This window comes from Camellia sinensis, chromosome 8 (assembly GCF_055761805.1).
Source record: "Camellia sinensis isolate YWXY chromosome 8, ASM5576180v1, whole genome shotgun sequence".
Classification (NCBI taxonomy): domain Eukaryota; kingdom Viridiplantae; phylum Streptophyta; class Magnoliopsida; order Ericales; family Theaceae; genus Camellia; species Camellia sinensis.
The window spans coordinates 171,820,373-171,838,836 of record NC_138968.1 but is presented as its reverse complement, the minus strand read 5'-3'; the positions used below and the strand labels follow the sequence as shown (position 1 = coordinate 171,838,836).

General features: G+C 35.6%; 1 pseudogene across 1 annotated transcript; it reads right to left on the bottom strand.

The window, feature by feature from the left end:
• Positions 1-5,546: 5,546 nt before the first annotated feature.
• LOC145797319 (cytochrome P450 CYP72A219-like) lies at positions 5,547-17,207 on the bottom strand (annotated as a pseudogene). The gene is made up of 5 exons (XR_014338701.1): positions 16,890-17,207; positions 8,538-8,755; positions 7,601-7,845; positions 6,691-7,075; positions 5,547-6,107 (listed from the first exon to the last, which is right to left on the bottom strand). The product of XR_014338701.1 is annotated as a cytochrome P450 CYP72A219-like (transcript).
• Between the last annotated feature and the right edge of the window lie 1,257 nt (positions 17,208-18,464).

The following is an 18,464-nucleotide window of genomic DNA, read 5'->3' as shown; positions in this document are numbered from 1 at the left end:
TTTGATTGTTTTACCTGTTTTAATGATAGAGGTTTATTTATTTTATATTTTTTTAATTAAGGTGTGAACTGTTTTACCTATTTTAAGATATTATATAAATTTTTCTTTCCTCTCATTGCAATATACAATTGTTAATTTCTGAAATACCTCGCTCCTCTTTCATTTTTGATTTCATTGTTTTTACCAGTTACCAAACAGAAATTTCCGACTCTAGAGCAGGAACTGAACTGATTCTCACCAAGGTACTCTCTTTCTCCTTCTCTTTCTGCTCTGTTTTGTTACCTACAAAAGGTATTATGGGTTTTTAATTCTTGGAACTCTAGAAAATGAAAACCTCAACATCATTTTGATAGGTAAGAAAACCCACCATTTTGATAGCAATTTGTTAGAAACCTTTTTTATTCTTCAAGTCACTGCCTCACTTCTTAGGGGTTTGTTTGGTTGCTCACTTCTAATTCTGTATAATCTGAACTGCTAACCCCAAATCTTGACAAAACTTTACCCTTATGAAACATTCATATATGTGGATGTATGCTTAAGTATTTGGTTTGTTTAAAAAAATAGTACAATTAATTTTATTTAATGAACCTTGGGTTTAATTTTAGTTAGATTTTCCCATTAGCATTGATTTCAAAGAAGCAATTAGAACCTGTTTTTGAGTTTTGAGATCCTTGGGTTTCATTACTTTGGTTCTTCTATGTTGTGTGCTTTTGGATGATTCATGTAACATTTTTTTAATTAAGATAGTATTGTGCTATGTATAGTTCACTAGTTGAGGCTCAATTTTACCATCAATTGGTCAACCGACTTGACAAGATCGGATGAAACAAAACTCACCCGCTTCTAATCGAATTATGATTTGCAACCCGTTTGGGAATTATGGTTTGAATGAGAGTGAAAAAAAATTGAGTCGACTCGGCCCTTTAGCTCTTTGGGGTGGGTGTGTGAATGAACTCTTTGGGGTGGGTGTGTAAAAAAAAAAAAATTTAAAGTCTATTTCGGAATTATAATTTTTAATTAAAAATTTAAAAATCACTATAAATATTTTATCATTTTTTTATAGATTTTTTTTGGGTCAAAAATTAGAAAATTAACTAAGTTAGCAATTTTCAAATAGAGCCTAAATACAGTTGAGAAGAGTTTTATTGAGACATTTCAATGGTTGAGATCAGTTTTATTCAGTTTGAATGGTCCAGATTTAGCTTTTTGGGTTCCCACCCAACTCTCACGTCTCTCACATCTCAAACACGCCTCAACTCTCACGTGTCACAGACATCTTTTCTCTTTCACCCTCATTTTGATTTCAAAATTTGAAACTTCATTCTCTCTCACACCTCTTCCTCTCATTCCCACCACATCTCTTCTTCTTCCCAAGCTTTCTCTCTCTACCACAATAGCACCATCCGACTTTCCTTTACACAGCTCAATTCACACAGCTCCAAGGTAGAAGGTTAAATTCTCACTTTTTTTTCCCTCTTCTGTTATTGTTCCGTTGTACTTTCATTTGTACCATGTTGGGTTAGGTTTTTTTTTGGAAGAGGGTGTGAGAATCAAGGAGTTTTATTTGGGTATTCTATTTGTATAAAATGTGATATGATTTGTGTAAATGTGAGGGTGTGAGAATCTAGCATTTTTATTTGGGTTTTGATACGATAATCTATTTGTGTAAATGTGATATAGTCTAAGATTTGAAACTCCAAACAAAGCCCCTCCTTTGCAACAAAGCACATAGCCTTACAAAGAAACCCAGGTAATATTTTATTTTTTTCTTATCAGTCCAGAAACTTTTCTTGCTGTAGAAACTTTTCATCCCATAAACTTTCTTGCTGGTCTTCTCTCTCTATTAATGCATGGGCTACATTCCAGCGTTTGTGAATGCACAGGACACATTCCAAGCTCATCATTGGTTAGTTGTATACATATGTGTCAAAACCCTTTAATAGTAATTCTGCTAACTGTGCCTCTGTATCTAATTTTTTGGCTTTCTAATCAAACATGCACACACTTACCTTTTTTTCTCTTTCATTTGCAATATTTTTTTTGGTTTGGCAACCCCATGCTTTGCCATGCAGAAATCTGCAACTGACTAATCATCCTCTAATTTATAGCAATTTTAGTATAATAGAAAAGAATTAGTTTCAACCAAACTATTAAATAGTTCCAAATTGATAATTGTAAATCTTTATCCACTTTTCATGAGATAACATACAAGATAACAAAATTCCAAGAAATTGTTAAGTAATTGAAGCACACAAAAAAGGAACTCATATCCTGTCGCGCTTCCATTATAGAAATGGTCAAATTATTTAGTGAACAATCTTTCGACATGCCCTCATTTGAAGTCATCGTGAATAATCAAGCAATGTATTCACTGTGTGTGTATATATAGATACTAGGATTCTATGCACACACAAAAAATGTATAACAATCTTGCATGTGTGATTTAAGGATAGTTCAAACCCCAAATGACAATCAATTAGATGTTTAAATTACAAGATTATTACGCTAAAAATTATTACAGAGAATGATAAGATTGGTGGTTGGCATTTGAAGGGGTAAGATGAAAATAGCAAAGATACACAGAAGATGAGATTGAGAGATTACAAATATGACAGTTGAAATGTTTGCATAGAAGAAGGCAAAGGGTGAGGTGAGAGATGGACACACATAGATGGACATGAGTGATGACCCATCACTACTGATTGTCCTATATATGATGCAAAGGACTCCCAGATTGGGGACACACTAATAGGCCTTCTTGAGGCTCCTTTAGCTTTACCATTCTATGTCAATAACTCAAATTTTTTAATGTTTTTTAATTTCCCAACAGTGGCTTCAAGACCCATTGTTCAACACCAAAATAGAGGTATTTTACATTGTCTCTTGAATTTCCCTTTCTCTGCTCTTGATCGCTGTTGTTGGTTGATTATGTTGTTTGGATTTGTTGTTTGAATTCTGAATCCTGGAGGATTTGTTGTTTGGATTTGTTGGTTGATAATATTTTGTATTACTTTTAAGATTTCATGTACAGCACACAGTGCTTCCCTTTTGCAATAGTCAGCCTTCTATTTGACATGTAACTTTATAGAGATATGTCCAATTTTGGAATTAATAATAATGTATTTTGGAGTTGAGCCCATCTCCATAATTAAACAGTGGACGTTTTATTTCTAGGCTTTTAAGTCTATAGAAAATTTGCCAAAAAATTACCAAATAAGTTTTGTTTTCAAGCTTCTTTTTTTCTCCTTCCTTGAAAGTTCAAACATTGAGTTTGGATGTGCTTTGATTGTTGGAAAACTTTGTTCTTTACCTACTCGCAAAACTTTTTGCTTTATTGTTGACTGTAAATGAAAGAACAGATCAACAACTTAAAGATTGCATAAACACGTAATTAAACTAAAATAAAACTATTTGGGCCTTAATTGAATTTCATTTGAAAACTCGCCTATGTTCTTATAAAATTTAATTTCAAATCCCTTCATTTGATTGGAAACTCCCACAGCTTATGTGAACTTAGATAGATGTTTTTGAGTTTGTTTCATGGTGGGTCACCAAAGCTCAACAATGGTTGTTTGCCTGTGCCATTTTCTTGGTATAGAAACAGGGATTTTCAGGTTGAAGGCATAATTTCATCTCTATAATTGATAATTTATTTTTAAGACAAGAAGGGTACAATTATATTAAATTAATAATTGATAATTGATAATTTATTAAATAGTGTTGGGATTACAATTATATTCTAATCCCAGCATTATTTACACTGTGCCTTCAGGCACGGGTATACGCTAGTATATTCATATGGTAAAAATTGGGATGAAAAGACAAGAAAATAGAGTTTTTGAAATTAAAAAAAAAATGCAACAAAGAAATCAAAGAGAGAGAAAGATGAATAGACATAAGACTGTGTTATTATGAAAAATAGAATTTCGTGATTCTAATTTATACAAAATCCTAATTCATCTTCTTAATTATTCACAATCTACATTTTGTTTTAGCGTAATACAGTCATATTTTGATGTAAATTTTGGGATAAAGTGTGTATTGATGACAAATGTAGCTGATTTTCCTTTCTTACTCTCATGTTGTAGTGACATTCTTATTACATGACTATATTCTGTTAAAAATTTAAACAATTGAGTAATAGAAATGGGACATTGACTCTTGTGTAGGCACCAAAGTGAGATTTTACCAAGTACAGGGAATTGACTATTATAATTTCATGTGTAGGGAATAAAGTAAGATTTGATTAGAAGTGCATGGGTTGACTGTCATAATTTCATGTGTAAAGGCTAAAGTGAGAATTGATACAAAATACAAGAGTACAAATTGTAATTTACTCGTTATGTTTTTGAGAGTTTCAATCACGATAGAAGTTTTCAAATTATTTTGAGTTTTAATTAGTTTTTAACACAAGATTAAAGTTGATTTTAAATTGTTGTGACGTGGCAGCATGAATACGTATTATGATAGAAAGATTGTACAGATGATGGAAGCGGTTTATGTCTATAATTTATACCTTTGCATTGCGATTCAAAGTTCCTATAAGCATATTAAATTTTATTCAATTACACTATTAACACAATGTTAAAGGTCCTCTTTTTTACATATTGTCATTGCAAATATTCAAATGCTAGACTTTTTGTAAGATCAATGCTAGACTTTTTGTAAGTCCAATTATGCACCATACTGGGGTTGGAGCATGATAATAGTGAAAGGAACACTTTTTGTAAGATCAATGCTAGACTTTTTGTAAGTCCAATTATACACCATACTGGGGTTGGAGCATGATAATAGTGAAAGGAACACGCACATATGACGGAAAAAATTGAAATGAGAAGTGTTGTAAAATTATTGCCAAGATTATTTTTGTTTCTACCATTATGTTATTATTATTATTTTTTAAATGTGTTAAAACTTGAAACAAGCCAAAGCAACCTACTTGCTATATTTCTCAATTAATTATTATTTTTAAATGTAGTGCTCAATAAATTATTTTGAAATGCTTTTTGCTTGTATTTATAAGAATGAAAATTAAATCTAGTTGTGAATTAAATATTGAGAAATTTGCTCAACCAAAGAAATATGATTTAATAGTGGTAGGGGCTGAATTATCGCTTCCAAAGGAGATAAATGAGAAAAAAAAACTTCTCCAAATAAGGTGATGAGAACTAATTTCAAATGTTAGCTTTGTTTTTCCTGAGTATTTTTAGGTTGTGATGTTGATAATTAAAATAAAATAAAATAAAATTCATAGATGAACCTTGGATTATAATGATTATTACCATTCATCTAGCATATATAATGAGGGTGATTGGTAGAGATTATTTTAAACTAAAAGTTAATAAATAGAAAGCAGAAGTTAAAAGCTCTCCTCCCCCAACTTTTGAAAAATTAACTTTTTTCAGCTTATTTAAATTATTTCTACCAAATAAGCTATAAGCAAAAATTGCACCAAACAATCTGACACAAACTCAATATTTACTGCCACCCCATATGGTGTGGTTCGATCACAAATATCTAAAAGCAGCCATACCACCAAAGACAAATTGAAAAACAGAGGAATTATTGGATATTATGAAGAGCGTATCCCCTAACTGAAAAGCAATGCCAATACATAAGACAACGTTAACCATAAAGTTAAGATAGTCATTTTTACATATTGAAATTCCAAGATTCAGATCCTAGATTTTTTGTAAGATCAAGTGAGCACCATATTGTGGTTGGAGCGTAACAATAGTGAAAGGAGCATGCACATATGATGGAGAAAGTTGAAATGAAAAGTGTTTTAAAATCATTGCCAGGGCTAATTTTCATTCCACCATTGCAAAGTTTTTTCCAATGCACACACGAGGACCCCCACTGAAAGGAAAGAATGTGCTTTGGCCCTTTGTTGCCTTTATAATTCCCTCAGCAAATCTCTCCGGCTTGAACTCCGTTGCATCTTCACCCCAAATTTCACGGTAATGATGGATTGCAGTAATTGGCACAAGAAACTCTAGTCCAGGAGGTACAAGAAGTTCCCCTAGCCTTGTCTTCTTGTGTACAGCTCGAATAGGGTAGCTTGCTGGTGAGTATAACCTAAGAACCTCATTGAGAATCATGGTTATCTGCAAATAAAAGTTACAGGACATTTAAATTGAATCTTTATTGGTAAATGAGTAATATTCCATACATAATGCAGAAGTATAATTGGATTGGTCATGTTTTCATACAATAATCAAATGATAGCTCTGCATTCATATGTATGCATTTTTTGCACACCTAAGAAGCTACGTAGACATATCGATATAGTAATTTTTGAGAAATACAGAACACTAAACATGGAGAATACACACAATATATTGTTCTATTATAAATTTATTATAGGTTATACGTATGAATATTTCATTCAAAGTTAAAAAATATAAACAAATAACACAAATTTCTAAGTTTAAGGGAGCATAAATTAATATGTATACATCTACGTTGTTATTCTTGTTCCAATTCAATTATAGCTAGTACTTAAATTTCTTCTTCAGAAGATGACAGCTGTTCCGTTTTAGTTTATACAATTCACGAACTTCCAAATTATATTCATGCATTACATTTTTCTCTTTCTGAAAAGATTTTAGTATGATAGGCAAAAAGTTCTGTAGTTAGTCCTATTAATTTGAGAACAATTCCAAAAATTAGTTTATGCAGAAAATACTCAGTTTTAAGCTGATTTAACCCATCAAAGTCTGGTTTGTTTTCCCCAAATACTGCCAAAACCTCTTCTCTAGCTAGAGACTGCCACTTTTGATGCTTACTCAACAAGACCATTGTCCACACAAGCAAAGCCAAGGTGGTCTCTTGCCCAGTGAGCTAGAATAGCTTGCAATCTTCGATCACCTCTTCTATCGTTAGCGTGATTTTCTTCTTATTTCCCTTTTCTTGAATTTCTTTCAAATTTGTTTTCAATAGTATTCCCAATAAGTCATTATTTTCATCTTCATCTTTCATCGTTCTCTCTCTTTTATTGATGATATTGCGTAGTACAGATCCCACTTCATGATAGATTGCTTTCATCCTCTTGTTTGTCTTTGTTGGTAAAAACCTACATGCAATCCAGTAAATCTCAAAAAGATGAAGACATCAAAAAAGAACCAAAATAGAAGGTTCAATTTTTGTGATTGGTACTACTTGGGACAGAAAGACATGTAAAGTTTCCAATCTATTTTCTTGAAAAAGCGATGAAGCATCATATGAAAATGAGAAGATAAAACTATCTGGGCTTCAACTACATAAATTTTGGAAACGTAATTGTCAATGAGAAGCTGAGTATATGAAGTAAAGTATTTTGAAAATTTACAATATATATATATATATAACTTTTTGGGTAGGTATATATATATTTTTAGCATTTAATATCTACCAAGAAATTTGTCTACAATCCTATATTCAATCTTTGTATGTAAATGAAGATATCAGGTACAATCAAAGTTACTTTAAGTAAATAAATCAAGTATACACAAGTAAAGAAACTCACAATTGGTATATAATTAAAATTGTAATGCAATATAAGAGTTTTGTCTTTCAAACAGAAAGCAAGCAAAACAATCATAAACTAATTCTACCTTACCTCCATCCTGGAATGTAAATCGACTGCAATTGTTGGATTGTAAGATCTGTTTGTTCTTTTTGGAGTTTGAATATCTTTTTTCCTTCTTCATAGTTATTACCAAACGATGTCCGAGAAATTATGTCGCCTGTCAGACTCTCAAGATACGGGAATACGTCAAGCTCACATGACCCTTTTGTTGAGACTAATACCTCCCATTTGCTTATCATCTCACAACAACTTGAGTACATTGCTGGTAACATTTGCTATACGACAAATACCAAAAACATTGTTAAGCACTGCCGATGCAATACTTGCATGGAAAACATTTTGTGGGGTTTTGGTTACTCTGGAAAGCAATTTTGAGGAAGAGAAGCAAATGAATGTCTAGTTCAAACAAACACTAAGTAGTTTCTAATTGTTTTACTTGTTTAGTACTATTATTTTTTGTGTATGATTCTAAATCTAGTTAGGATGAGGCATTGTTGTGTGCAAATAAAAGAAAGTGCAGAAAGAAGGAATTGTTAAGTTTCATTAAGAATAACACAGAAACCAACAAAAAAAAACAAACAAAAAAACAAAACAAAAGAAGATATTTTGAATGTGGATCCCAACTAATTTGTAAGATATTGTTCATTCATGACAATTATAACACATTAAATTAGCTAGTCTCGGGTCTAACAAGCATTTGTGAAGTACAATAGTGAGCAGTTTACAAAATTTAAGGGCAAGAAACCAAAAAAAAGAAAAATGGATGAATGGTGGTTTGGTTCTCATGTTTGCTCCCAAAAAAAAAAAAAAAAGTGGATAAAACAAGGAAATTAATGGCTAGGTATAAAAAAAAAATATTGTCTATTTAATTTTAATTTTTTTCTTAATTTCATCTAAGCACACTGTAACATACTACATGCATCCAAATGTATTTAACTTAAAGAAGTCAAGATTAGAGATTAAATACTTTCAACTTTTCTAGATGAAAAGTCGGGTTGATAAGGTTTCTGTGCTTAGCCCATTTCTCACCCTCGTACCCCAGAAGCCCTGTCACTAATAACTTGCCAAGTGGGTTCATCCCTGGCTTTTGAAAAGCTTCATAGTTAAATAAAATCTCCTTTATCAGTTTAGGATCTGTAATGGTTAGTCTCGGTGTTGGGCCTAACCATTGAAAGTAATCTTTACCTGAAAGTTTTGGCCATTTTTCCAGGTTAAGAAGTACATTAAAGACTTGGTCTAATAAAATGATTAACAATATATGATAACATGTGAGATGAGCTTAAGAATCTTAATATTGATGATATAAAAATGTGTTTTACATCTTCTTTCAACGCTATAACCAAAGATAGAAATGTGAAATAAATAAAAACAACAAGAGAGATTCTGTTGTTCAAGGAGTAGGATGATTTTGTGCTATATGATTGGCTAGCATCTGAAGTTCAATTACCAGTATAGGCACTCTCTCTTCTTCTTCTTCTTTTTTTTTAACTGACTTGACTGGAAGCAAAGTCTAATTAATAAACAATAAAAGCAGCATTTGAGCAAGTGTTGACAATTCTGTTTTCAAAAAATACTTCAACCAAATCTCCTTTGACCACACTCCAACTATCTTGAAAAACTGCCATCACAAAAATAGAAGCCCCCGGATCACACTCAAACGCTGCCAATCTAATTTTCTCCTTTGCAAAGGGCCTCTTCAACCAGTTAGACTTACTTACTCAATTCCTGACTTATCCACCCACCCCAAGTATAAAATCTGGAATATTAGGGGGAAAAATTCATTAGTAATATAATAATCAATGACACTATCAAATTAATTCTAAGGAGGGAAGTGTTGTTGATTTTCTTTCGACAAGCAATTTGGCTGGATGGTTTGGTTTAATAGAATTGCAACTAGTGATATGTTTCTAAGGAGAAATATAAGAGTAAACCAAATTTTTTATTTTATGCAACAGAAAGTGAAGCAGAAAATTATTCAACAGAGGGCGAAGCAGACATGGCTATACGAATAGCTCCTAAGTCTAGACTGGTTTTTACATCAATATATTTCTTTTTGCTAATTTAAAAAAAATTAAATAAATCCAAGTCCAATTAATTTGTATCGATAAAAAGAAAAAAGAAGAAGCTAAGTCCAGTTCTAAATCCATTCAAATCTTGTATTTTCCATCCAGTAAAAAGGAATTTTGAAACATTCAATCAAGTTCACAAAATAATTCCATTAAATTTTTGTGAAAGAAATTTTCGGTTTCGGAATCCCCCCCCCCCCCCCAAAAAAAAAAAAAAAGAAACATTTTCATGGTTATTAACTAGGACCCCTGGCATGGTAATTTGTGGAGCACCACTTTGAGGTGTGAAGTTGTAAATTCAACTCTTATGGGAGGAGTTTGATATCCATGGGCTTGGGGTTGGACTTGGTGTATTGTTGGACGTGCTATGGTCGTTGGATTTGGTGTGCTTATCCAGTTTGATAGAATACTGTGAGGATATATTTTCTGAGTACCAACACGTGGCAAGGTGACGCCGACGTGTCAGCCGAGGTGCCACGTGTCTTGGTCGTGATGCCGAGGTGATCTCGGCAAGGCCGAGGTTATCTTCGAAGATATCGGAAACCGAGATAAGCGGATAAGGGACAAGAGTCCTAGAATAAAGAGGGAACTCAACTTGGACATGGACAAGAGTCCTAGATTGGGAGAAGACTTCAGTTTGGGTAAAGATCAGACTCTTAGAGAGTTTATCCTAATCCCACTGGGAGTCCCAGATTAGCAGTAATCCTAAGTCCATTAGAGCCAGGCTCCTTTTGGGACTAGGATTGTATTGGCTATAAAAGAGAGGCACCCCCATGGGTCTAAGGTATGCTTTTGATACTCAAGCTTGTGAGTTTAGTACTTGATTTATCTTTAAGAGATATACTGACTTGATCGTCGGAGTGCCCCCGGGTGGTCGAAACCACCGCGGGATTCTTATATTTCTGTTGCAGGTCCATCAGGTGCCATCTATTCTGCCAGTGCTCTCCAGCTGGTTACTAAGCGGGCAGTGTGGTCGGAAAATCACCCACACAATTCGGCACCGTCTGTGGGAAAGAAAGAAGAATAGATGGCCAATGACGGATAGAAAGATCAGATTAGAGACAATGCTCCTACTGGGAGTGAGAGACCTATCGATCTCGACATTAAAGGGGACGATCGCAACACAGAAACTCGTGACCAGAGTCACGGAGTGAAAGACACCGGCCAGGAAGGTGACGCACCAAAGACAACAGATCAAAGAGGATACTACAACGAAGATGACCTCCAGGTATGGAAGGATAGATACCTGCAAAGGAACGAAGACCCTTCCAGAAGGGATGCAAAGACAGGGGGCATGAGCGCTCCCAAGGAGATAACATTCAAGTATAGAAGAGCTCAACCTAAGTAAGTAAATCCCAGATCCCAGATCCCAGAAGACATGATCTCAGCCTAGATGAGTAGGTCCGAGAAAAGAAGAGCTCAACCTGAGTGAGCAGATCCAAGATTCCAGAAGATAAGATCTCGGCACCTGAGTCCGAGAAGAGAAGAGCACAATGAGCAGATCTCAGATCCCAGAAGATAAAAAAGAAACACACAAGATCAGACTAAAGTTGGCCAGAATTGAGAAGTATGCTAAGGCCGAGGAAGACATGCCGGGAACAAAGGCATCGGAACAAGAAAAGAGAAACGGCTCGCCGATGCGAGGCCAAAAATCAAACTCAGGTTGGAGCCAAGTAAGATCAATAGAGAAACCAAGGCCGACAACCTCGGCGACAAGGTCAAAGCTACATGTATGATGAGAACCCAAGTGGATTTTAAGTTCACACTGGGGGCGTAGAGAAGAAGAATGCGTTTACCACTTGTTGAAATTTGTAGCAATTTACAAGTTGGTTAAACCAAGATGATGCTTAATCGAAGTTAAGCCGAGATGATGCTTAACCGAAGTTAAGCCCAGACGATGCTTAACCGAAGTTAAGCCGAGATGATGCTTAACCGAAGTTAAGCCCAGATGATTTTAACTGAAGTGAAACCGAGACGATGCTTAACTGAAGTTAAGCCAAGATGATGCTTAGTTGGAATTAAGCTGAGATGGTTCCTTACCTTCACTTGTTGAAATTTGTAGCAATTTACAAGTTGAAGTTAAGCTGAGATGGTTCCTTACCTTCACTTGTTGAAATTTGTAGCAATTTACAAGTTGAAGTTAAGCTGAAATGATTCCTTAATTCACTTGTTGAAATTTGTAGCAATTTACAAGTTGGAATTAAGCTGATTCCTTAATTCACTTGTTGAAATTTGTAGCAATTTACAAGTTGGAATTAAGCTGATTCCTTATCTTCACTTGTTGAAATTTGTAGCAATTTACAAGTTGGAGTTAAGCTGATTCCTTATCTTCACTTGTTGAAATTTGTAGCAATTTACAAGTTGAAGTTAAGTCGAGATTACTGGTTCTCTTCACTTGTTGAAATTTGTAGCAATTTATAAGTCAAAATGAAACCGAGGTTATAGTTTGCACACTTATAGCAATCTACAGGTTGGTCCAACCAAGAAGATGCTTAACACTTGTTGAAATTTGTAGCAATTTACAAGATAATGTTAAGCCGACATGTGATCATCTGTTGAAATTTGCAGCAATTTACAAGTTGAGGTAAAAGCTAAGTATGTTGTTTAAACACTTGTTGAAATTCGTAGCAATTTACAAATAGATTATTGTTTAACACTTGTTATGTTAATCCTTGTTGATCCCTGTTACAGTATATATTAATCCTTGTTGAAATTTGTAGCAATTTACAAGTAGGCTAGATCGAGATCACCGTTTAAACACTTGTTGAAACTTGAGAAAAAGTTTACAAAATTAACATTGAGTAGTATATGTTTCACACTTGTTAGAATTTATGAAAAGTTTGCAGGTCAGTATCTTGCCGAAGTAAAAGTTTTGTAGCTATTATACCCGAGGTATGTAACCCCGAGAAGATTGCACAAAGGAGGCAAAGTATGAAAGGCATGCAAAATATTCTAAGTATAGAATCATGCAAGAGCAGTTAGAAGAAGATCAAGACAGAATTCATGGTGATTGACACGCCTTCACCTTGCAACATCATCTTGGGAAGGCCATGGTTGCATGCAATGGGGGCAGTTCCCTCAACGTTGCATCAACTATTGCGGTTCCCCACAGTACATGAGATTGAAGAAGTCAGAGGAGACCAACTGCAGGCAAAGAATTGCTCCATGGCAGCAATGAAAACTACCTGCAAAATTCGGGAACCAGGGAAGGCAGAGATTGAAGACGAGGACATGGAGGTCCCAGATGATGTTGGCAAGGAGCCAGCCAAAAAGAGTGAAGAGACACTGAAGAAAATCCTCGTCTAGGAGGGCGACGAAGAGCGCTTCATTCAGAGAAGGAAAGTTGAATTAGACATTGAAGAACAATGAGGCACATCGGCCATATGCAGAGTTTACATTATCTAAAGAACAAAAAGGTACAAGAGTACAAGCAACAAAAAAAAAAAAAAGAAGGAAAAACTTCAAAAACTGAGATGATGCTTAACCGAAGTTAAGCCGAGATGATGTTTAACCGAAGTTAAACTGAGGTGATGTTTAACTGAAGTTAAACTGAGATGATACTTAACCGAAGTTAAACCGAAATGATGTTTAAATTCTGAGCGAATTTACAAGTTAAAGAGTGCACAAAGTTAAATGTCGGCAAAAGATTCGCCGGAGTCAAACGTCGTTTTGATTAGAACCACTAAAGTGCACGCCAGAAGTGGTGACCAGAATTGTGAAAGGAATAAATGCTTCAGGAAACAGCGATGATAGTTTGCAAAGGCCAAGAGAAAGAGGGTCTAAAGGGGGTGAATTAAATACTAGAAGTTTTAATACATTGGCGAAAGAAGAACACATCAGGTCTGTGACTACAGCACGAAGCCCACTTCCCTAATGTGATCCTAACGTTCACATTAGGGGGCAGGGAGAAGGTGCAGGGGGAATGAATGATAATTAAGGAGCAAGGAATGTTAACACTTGTTGAAATTTTTGAGCAAAATTACAAAATGAGTTAACCAAAGATTATGAAGTCTACCACTTGTTGAAATTTGTAGCAATTTACAAGTTTGGTATAGCCGAGATAAACACTGAAAGACGTTTCCGAGATATGATCAACCGGGATGACCAACTAGTTTGTTAAGAGCTGAGAAGGTTGGAAAGTACAAAAATGAAGACCTTAAAGAACTAGGGACTGAAAGCAAGAACGTCGGACTAATCTGCTTCGACGGACGACAATGGTTCAGCCTCGGCAGTCAGTTGGAGGAGTTTCTCTACCGCTACCTCGGCATCAATTTCAAGAAGGAAGCAAACTACTCGGCATCAGCGGTAGGTTGTGTCTCACCCCCAGAAGACAGTTGGAAAGAACTTCTCAGCAGCCTTCTCAGCCACGAGCTCAGTATCGACCTCCTGAAGAGTTTGATCAAAGCTCTTCTTGGCGATTGGCACCTCGGAGTTTGAAGGCAAAGATTGAAAGCAAGAATCTGGAAAAAGACACAAAAAACAGAAACATGAATGTAATTCGTAATCAAGAATGATGATGAAGCTATCAAGAAATCAAGGCAAAAAGATTGCACAAGTGTGTCAAGCCAAGAACAGTGGTAGAAATCAATAGATGTGTGAACAGTGTGTATTTAAGAAGATGATTTGGAAATAACGGGTAAAACAAGCAATGGTGATTAACAATGAAGCAGAGCTTCTTGGAAAGCAACAAGAAATAAAACCAGGAGGAACAGTGGCTTACCAGAAAGAGGGAAGCCGGAATGAGAATTGCCGAAGTTTGACGACAATGATAGAATGACGTAAAGCTTCACCGGAGGAGAGAAACGAAGACAGTTGCAGAAGCTTGAAAGCTTGGAACAAATGGTGGATTCAAGCAAAAGAACTAGAAAGCAAAGAAGCCAGAGGATTAAATGAAAAAAGAGAAAAACAGAAGTCAAGAAGATGACAAAGTTCAAAGAATAAAGCCAAGTGCACAGGCACTAAGTAAGTATGTGAAGAACAAGAAAGTAATGAACCAGACATGATGCTCGCAACAGAAAGCGGATATGACAAAGAACAGTTCCAGGCATTTTAGCAATAAGAAATAAAAAACTTGAAGACAGACGAGAACAGAAGGCAACAGATGGCAAATAAACAGATTCAAAGTAAATCAGAAGAGTTATGAAAGACTAAGCTTAATAAAAAAGTAAGAGTTTATGAACCTACAAAAGTGAAATGAACGCCGATATGAAAATCGCCGGAGTCAAATAGGTGACTGAAAATCGGGAACTCACCAGAGAGTGTGAGTGGAGCAGTTGCAAAACTCTTGGAGTTTACGAATTAATGGAACCAGAATCTCGGCTAGGAGGTACGATTTCAAGCAGCTTGGAAAGCATAAAACTTGACTCTTGACACCAGTGGACTGTTAATTCCAGGGAACTTTGAGGTCGGCGAGTTTGATCTCAGACAGAGGGGCACAGGTGAACGAACAGTGTAGGTTCCATCACCTCAGAATGCCGAGGTAATAGAACCTAGGGGGCAGTTATGAGGATATATTTTCTGAGTACCAACACGTGGCAAGGTGACGCCGACGTGTCAGCCGAGGTGCCACGTGTCTTGGTCGTGATGCCGAGGTGATCTCGGCAAGGCCGAGGTTATCTCCGAAGATATCGGAAACCGAGATAAGCGGATAAGGGACAAGAGTCCTAGAATGAAGAGGGAACTCAACTTGGACATGGACAAGAGTCCTAGATTGGGAGAAGGCTTCAGTTTGGGTAAAGATCAGACTCTTAGAGAGTTTATCCTAATCCCACTGGGAGTCCCAGATTAGCAGTAATCCTAAGTCCATTAGAGCCAGACTCCTTTTGGGACTAGGATTGTATTGGCTATAAAAGAGAGGCACCCCCATGGGTCTAAGGTATGCTTTTGATACTCAAGCTTGTGAGTTTAATACTTGATTTATCTTTAAGAGATATACTGACTTGATCGTCGGAGTGCCCCCGGGTGGTCGAAACCACCGCGGGATTCTTATATTTCTGTTGCAGGTCCATCAGGTGCCATCTATTCTGCCAGTGCTCTCCAGCTGGTTACTAAGCGGGCAATGTGGTCGGAAAATCACCCACACAAATACTTTATCTAAAACAATTTCTCATCAGAAATAATCATGGCTAATTAAATGGTCTCTAAACAACAAAAGAAAGCCTATGGTGCATATGTGTATCGTATATGTCTTATAATTAAAAAAATAATAATATAATTTTATACTTTCAGAGTTATAATTAAAAAAAAAATTATAATCAAACAATACATGTACATAAGGTACAACTAAAGATCTCATGAGTTATGACTAAAATAAAATCATAATTAAAGAAAAAAATTAATTCTAATTAAAAAAAGAAAATTACATAAATTAAGGATGCAAATGGTAAAAATGTATATAGTAGAATTTCTCAAAAAGAAAAGGTAAGTATCCGGCCTGTTACATTTTTTTGTTAATTTTTAATTTTTAATTTTTTAATTTGCTCTCCAAGCATATTTATGAGGCTATTTTTCGATAACAGAGCATATATTTTAAGGATAAAAATGCAATAAAATCATATTTGGGGATTTTAGGTAAAGTTTTGAAAATTAACTCCCCGATTATTTGTTTTGAATGACACTAACACCAAAAACTAAATACTAAATGTAACAAATCACATATTAAATAAATTAAAATGTAACAAATTGAATAATTTGAGAAGTAGTCCAGCCATAAATGCAAAACTCAACTCCAATCTCAAGCATTTGACCTGTTTAGTTTTTTTTTTTTTAAGGAAACAACAATGATACCCTCTTTTTTGGGATCTCACAACACCTAAAGTCATCACTTCAGAGATCGTGGGGTCTTAAAAAAGAAGTCTCACTTATTTTCCTTAAAAAAAATGTTGGAATTCCTTTTGGAAACCCCACCACCCATATTTCGAAATAATTTTCATAACAAACATGAATTAAGTGTTTCAATTTTTACAAATTTAGTCTACACATATGTGCGCATCACATAGTAAAATGCTAGCCTAATAATGTACATAAGATATTGTGATTGGTCAACTTTTTGTTTTGTTTTTGTTTTATTTTTTTCTTTTTTGTTCTTATCTCTGGTTGATATGTATGTGGGATTGTGGGGGCAAAAAAAAAAGTCTGTATGATTTCTGTTTTTTTAATTCCAAAATTCACACCACTATTTGTGGCCCTCAAAAAATCTGAAAACCTAATTCGAAACTATTCAAACAAGTAGAGTTTTCAAGAGAGATACATACCATGAAGATTGACACAATGATGGTGGAATGGTAGAAAATGGGGCACAATATCGTCGGAGTAAGGGTCAATGGGTTTGGATCTTGCTTCTTTCATCATTGGTATCATCTCTTTGGTGTCTCCAAACAACAATTTGTATGGATTTCCCTTGAAACCTTGCTCTCTCAGCCACTTCTCTAACTTTGGCCTCAACCACACCCATTTCACTACCTTCCATGCCCATGTTAGCAAAGTTACCAAAGCTATGGAGGTAACAATAGATCTCGCTGTTACTTCCATATTAGAGAAGAAACAAAAAAGAGAGAGAGAGAAATCCACAAATTCAGCGAGAATCCGGACTCGCTGTGGTGGAATCCGGATCCTCGGCCGCCCTTCTCGGAGGCCGTTCCCAGCAGCCCCCCAAAATGACGTCGTTTTGGGGGTTTTTTCATTTTTTTTTTTTTTTTTTCTTTCTTCTTCCTTCTTCGCAGAACCAGAGGGGAGGGGAGGGGAGGGGAAGAAGAGAGAGAGGAAGGGGAGGGAAGGGGGTCCGGATTCGCCGAAGACTCGCCGTCGCAGGTCGTCGAGCTCGCCAGCCGTCCGATCGTCGCCCGATCCAGCTCGTCGCAGTAGCTGCACCGCCGTCGCCTCCGCCTCCGGCCCGCCTCCGCCTCCTCCTCCTCCTCCTTCCCCGGTGATTATGGCCCCCTCTAGTCCGGCCCACCGGCGGCTCCCTCTTCTTCTCCCTTCCTCTCTCTCTTCTTCCCCTCCCCTCCCCTCCCCTCTGGTTCGAACGAGGAAGAAGAAAGAAAAAAAAAATCAAAAAAACCCCCAAAACGTCGTCGTTTTGGGGGGCTGCTGGGACGGCCGCCGAGAAGGGCGGCCGAGAATCCGGACTCGCTGTGGTGTGGGTAGGTACATGATACAATTCTCATATGATACGATGACAATAAAGACAAAAATGAGGAAACCTAGGTAGGTGTACTTCTAATGCAATTATTTGTCCAAAAGTTATATGTGAATATTTCAATCATAAATTTCAATATTTCAACTTTAAAACTATTCACAAACAAGAAAATTAGTGGTACGCGGATAAAACAGGTGGTTCAGTGATTTATGTAATTAATTATTGAGATAATAAGAATGTTAAAAATTTAAGATTCAAGTTGATGAAATGATTTTAATTTTTTCATTGTAATTTAACTTATCAACATTCCAACATCTTATAATTAAAAAAATGATACTTATGCAATAATTTTACTCTATTTCTATTTCTAGATTACATCAGTTTTAAGTAGAGGTGTTTGCGGTTCAGTTGTAGTCGGAAAACTTCCAATCCGTCATCCGTATGCCGGATTGAAAAAAATTAATCTGCATCCATCTGCCAGATTGACGAATGCGGATTAAGCGAATTGGCAAATAGTTGTAAATCGGTGTGGCGGTTTAAATTTTTACAAATTTTGAACATAATACAATAATTTGTCAACATTTTTTTTATAACAATCCAACTCAACATAACTAAAAGATTATCATTTAAATTGTCAAATATTAATAATAAATACGTATAAAAAAAACATACATTATCAAAATTATTTCAT